Below are 6,000 nucleotides of genomic sequence, written 5' to 3'. Positions count from 1 at the left end.
ATCCCATAATTAAAGTTCAATATTTCGAAACATACAATATTTTCCTCAACTGTTAAAAACTCAAATATTGGGTAGAAAGTTTTCACCCAAAAGCATTCAAGTTTAACACCTGAGGGGTTTCCTGACCAATACTCCGAAACTGAAAACCCCCAGTATTAAATTTCAGTATTTTCATGCGTATGACACTTTTCTCAACTGTCAAGACTCCAAAAATTGAGTAAAAAGGCTTACCCTGGATTTGGGATGGAATCCAAATTTGTTTCCCTAACGATCCGCTCTGGCAGACTTGTAGAGAACTTTGCCAAGATCATCGTGGTAGCTTCAGATCGTCGATCTGACGACTGGTGAGGCCGGAAACGTATAGAGAAGGGAGAGAGAACCGTAGAGAGAGAGAGAGAGAGAGAGAGGAGAGAGAGAGATTTCTTAAAAAAAACATTTCTCCTGGATTTCCGTATATATATATATAACTAGGGGTGAGCATAATTCGGGGAAAACCGAATTAACCGAATTAACCGACCGAAATTGGTCGGTTCGGTTCGGTTAAAAAATTATGTTCGGTCGGTTCGGTTATGCTTTCCAACATTTCGGTGAATCGGGTTTCGGTTCGGTTAATGGAGAATGTTAATTCGGTTAACCGATTAACCAAATTAATAATTAATTAAATTTAAATATAAATTAGTAAATTAAAATCTGGTTATTATTATTCTGGTATTCTCTCAAACTCTCAGGCTCAGTCTCACACTCAGCCAAAACGCAGAAGACCCTCCCTCACTGGCAGTGAGTCACTGCCTCTCTCTCACTCACCTGAGCTCGCTCCTCCGCAGTCCACACCAGACACCACCGGTCCACCAGACTCCATCTTCACGCGATGCCGTCGTATGTGTCCATCGCCGTCGCCATCGCCGGCCATCGTCACCAACACGGCAACAGACTACACAGTCATTGCTCTCTGAAATCAGAAGGCCATCACTGAGTCACTGCCTCTCTCCCACTCATCCGAGCTCACTGCTCCGCACCGCCATCGCCATCGTCGTCGCCGTCCATCGTCACCAGCACACAAGCTGACAAGCACCCTCTCATTCTCATTTCTCCTCTCGTGCACATACCAGTTCACCGAGAAGTGAGAACCACCCCCGAGTCCCCTTCCCTCACTTCTCGGGAAGCTTCCCCCCTTCCCTCACTTCTCGGATACACCTTCCCGGCTTCCCCCCTTCCCTCACTTCTCGGTTAAATTCGGTTAACCGAATTACCCGAAAAATAAATTCGGTCGGGTCGGTTCGGTTCGGTTCAGCCAAACGGTTCGGTCGGTTCGGTTAACAGTTTTCTTTAACCGAAAATTTCGGTTAATTCGGTTAATTAACCGAATATGGCCGAACTGACCGTTTGCTCACCCCTATATATAACAGGATTTTGTCAACGAGCTCGACCTTCGTCGACGAGTCCTTCACAAATTTCGTTGACGAGACCCTGTATTCGTCGATGAAATTCAGGCGGCCTTAGAACCTCTTTCGGTATTTTCTCGTCGACGAAGCCCTGTGTTCGTCGATGAATTCCTTTAAGCCTTCGTCGACAAATTCCTTTAAGCCTTCGTCGACGAATATAGGGGATTCGTCGACAAAGCCCTAAAACTCCCCCTTTTTGTTTTTCCCTTCCGAAATGCAATGTCGTCGACGAACGCGGAGCGTTCATCGATGAAGTCTATGGCTTCCTTCTATTTTCGGTTTCCATTTCCCTTCCTTATTATTTAAATTTCATTTTAAATTTGGGTCGTTACAAGATTACCCAAGGATAAGGATGATTACCTGCCTATAAAAGTAGCACCCCTTTACTTTGATACCTATGCAACCCAAAGGTCCCAACTAAAGCATACTAGGACACTCACCTTACTCAGTAAGCCCTCAAGTGTTAAATTGATCTCGTACTCACACCGTTCAAAAATAGCTTTCCGGCAAAGGCCCTAAGGATAGGAAAATCTACCCGCCCGTACAAGTAGGTTCCCTCTACCCTAGTGCGTTATGCAGCTACTGCCACATTTGAAACTACTAGCGCACTCGCCTTTCTCAGCAAGCTCTCAGGCAAAGAGTACGCCCCGCCCAAATCATAGCATGTTCTACGTACATAAAACTTCTAATATCATAATACATCATTCTTTCTTTCATCATTCAATCATACATACTTGTTTATATTCATAACTTAAACATTTCATTTCATTTCACTTTAAGTGACTCTTTCCCATTTTACATTGTTCACATTTCACACTTCATTTTCGTTCATTCATTTCCATTATCATTTCATTACATACCCAGCATCTTCCAGCTGTTTTACCCATCATTTTTCAGTTGTCATACATTTACCCAACATCTTTCAGCTATTTTACCCAGCATCTTTCAACTGTTTTACCCAACATCTTTAAGCGGTTTTACCTAGCATTTTTCAGCTGTCATACATTTACTCAACATCTTTGAGCTATTTTACCCAGCATATTTTAGTTGTTTACATGATTGTATTAACACACACAAGCAGCATAGTTCATATCATATTTTATTCTCAATACTTTACTAACTTAGTGTAACGCCCCGAATCCTAAAACTCAGGTCCGGTGCATTATGCCTAATAATAACCTGATAAATCATAAATCCTTACATACATTTGCAGCGGAAAAACATAAACATAATTTCCATATAACATAAAACCATAAAACCGTAATATACTAGAGTTTGCTATATCCTAACTAGAAATCCATAAAATCCAACCATCACCTGCATTTCCATAAATACATACTCCATAACATTCCAGTATGTTCACAAACATTCTTTTCTCCATAGACTTAAAACATAAAGACTTACAACATAACATATACATATACCCTGTTTCTTTATATAGTCCTCCAAAAATGCTAAATACCCTCGAGCTCCCTAAGCTCGACCTCGAGAATGTCCTGAAAAGAAATCATCATATTCAGGTGAAACACTTCTCAATAAGGGAAGAAACATACATATTAAAACAGCGTGTGACCAACATGAGGTAAATAAACATCATTTTAAATACATTTGCAAAACATCACGTAACATTGAAATCGTTTTCTGAACCTACACAATCAAATGCAAATAGTTAACCTACGAGATTACCCAAGGATAGGGCTGATTACCAGCCCATACAAGTAGCACCCCTCTGCTCTGATACTTAGGTAACCCTAAGGTCACAACTAAAGCATACCAGGGCACTCACCTTACTCAGTAAGCCCTCAAGTGTTAGATTAATCTCATACTCACACATTCAACAATAGTTTATCAGTAAAAGTCCTAAGGATAGGGAAATCTACCCGCCCATACAAGTAGGTTCCTTTTGCCCTAGTACGTTATGTAACTACTGCCACATCTGAAGCTACTAGTGTACTCGCCTTTCTCAGCAAGCCCTCAGGCGAAGAGTTCGCCTTGCCCAATCGTAACATATTCTACGTACATATATACTTCTAATATCATAATACATCATTCCTTTCTGTCATTATACATTCATACACATTCATTTATATTCATAACTTAACTTTACATTTCGTTTCACTTTAAGTGACTCTTTCCCATTCATATCGTTCACGTTTCACATTTCTATTCATTGCATTGTCATTGCATTGCATAACATTTCATTTCATTACTTCGTAGTACAACTGGTCTTTAGTCATCATTAGTTAGTTTCCACATAGATATTCGTTAGAATCTGCTACAGTTAGTTTTCACATAGAAATGTGCTAGAATCTGCTAACATGGCTGTCTTTCAGCTGTCTTACATTTACATGGTTGCATTTAACATACACAAACAACATTGTCCATATCATTTTTTCTATTCATAAAGCTTTACTTACTTAACCTGCATCTCATATATCTAACATATATTTGCACAGAATCTTATGTCACATAGTTTTAGCAATAAAATTCATATACATTCCTTACAAAATAAGTCAACCTATAATTAACATTGATATACTAAAAATACATTTCATTTCTTACTTAATTTCTCAGAAAATCTCTTTCACTTTTATTCGTTTACTTTCACATATACATAACTATATAAACATTCTTAGGCTTAGAAAACATAAATTTCATAGGTGGCATTTTAAACCCGCATATAAACATATTTACAAAAATAACACATAATTTATGAAAAACTTGATTTAATATATAAATTTCCCCTTTACCTAACTTTCGAACTACGTTAGCAGGATCCCCGAACCGATACCCGCAGCGTTCACTTGAACCTTGAATCCAAAAATTCTAACTTAATTAAAATAAATTCCAATTAACTTAAATCTTAAAGAAAATACTTATTTACTAATTCCTAGACTCCAAATAACAACATTCCTTAAGAAAATTCCAATATAACTAACTTACCCTGATTTTGGGATGTTTCCCAAACCTCACAACCCAACGATCAGCTTCTACAGCCTTGAAGAGAATGATCCCATGAGCCTCGTGGTAGTTCCGGATCGTCAAACCGGATCAAAATTGGCCCGAAATCGAAGAGAGAAGGCTGGGGGATCGTTTTTATAGAGAGAGAGAGAGAGAGGAGAGTGTTCGAGAATCCACGTTGAAAATGAAGAAAAACCCTTTTTATACGCAGGGCTTTGTCGACGAGACACGTCGATTCGTCGACGAGGCGCTGTAGAGTCTTCGTTGACGAGAAGATACCTTCGTCGATGAAATTCAGGGTTTCCAAAATTCTCTCCCGGGATTTCTTCGTCAACGAGAAGCAGACTTCGTCGACGAGTTTAGAAGGACATTCGTCGATGAATACAGGACATTCGCCGACGAGGCCTGCTTTTCCTTCTAATTTCTTTCCTTTTCCCTTCATTATCCATTAATCCATTTCATTTATCATATTTTCTAATTATTTAAATTCTTAGGTCATTACACTTAGCCTGTATCTCATACATTTAACATATATTCGCACAGAATCTTATGCCACACAGTTTAACAATAAAATTCAAACACTGTTTGTAAAATAAGCCAACCAATATTTAATGTTTATATACTAAAAATACCTTTCATTTCTTACATAATTATCCTGAAAATATTTTCCCACTTTCATCAGTTCATTTTCGCATATACATATCTAATAAACAATCCTAAACTTGAAAAAAAAATATAATTTAAATGGATGACATTTTACCCATACCGAAACATATACACCTACATATAATCAATTTATTTTTTCATTAAATTCATAAAAATTCTGGTTTAATATATATTTTTTCCCTTACCTGATTTCTTGAACAACACTAATAGGGACCCCGAAAAATACCTGCGGCACTCACCTGGACCCATGAATCAAAAATCCTAGTTCCATTAAATTATTCTTAAATAAAATACTATTTAAATATTTTTTAGAACCATAATTTTCAAATTAACAGTTATATCCGCAAATATAACAATTTGCCAATTTTTTCAAATCCCATTCTCGCTTTGGAGTGAGGTTTAGAAAACCCCAATTGGAAGTTTACCTACATCAAAATGACGAAAATCGTGACTAGGACCGCGTGGTGGTGCCTGATCGTTGATTTAACAGCATATTTACAGAGAAATTAGAAAAATAGGGAAAAATTACCTTTCCCTAGGAATAGTACTTAAGTCGTTCCCACGACAAATTTGTTCCAGCAGAAATGTCGGTGGCGGAGTTAGGAACCCAACAACACCTTCCGTTTTCCGATCCGCCGCAAACTCGTCGAGAAATTGAGAGAGAGAGAAAGTGACGGAGACAGAGAAGCAATTGGGCGCAGGAAAAACAATTTAGGTGGGGTTGGTGTGCAGCGTGCGTCTCTGCAGAAAGTGATTACTTCAATTAGTTTTTTTTTTTTAATTTCTTTCATACTACTTCTTTTTATTTATTTATTCAATACATCATTTAATAATATTTAACTAATTATTTGATTAATAATTTTAATTAATTAATTAATTTTATTTATTATTTTTTCCTAATTATTTTAATCATTTAAATTTTTCGGGTCTT

The sequence above is a fragment of the Malania oleifera genome, chromosome 4, assembly GCF_029873635.1.
Source record: "Malania oleifera isolate guangnan ecotype guangnan chromosome 4, ASM2987363v1, whole genome shotgun sequence".
Taxonomy (NCBI): Eukaryota; Viridiplantae; Streptophyta; class Magnoliopsida; order Santalales; family Ximeniaceae; genus Malania; species Malania oleifera.
This window is presented reverse-complemented; position numbering follows the sequence as displayed.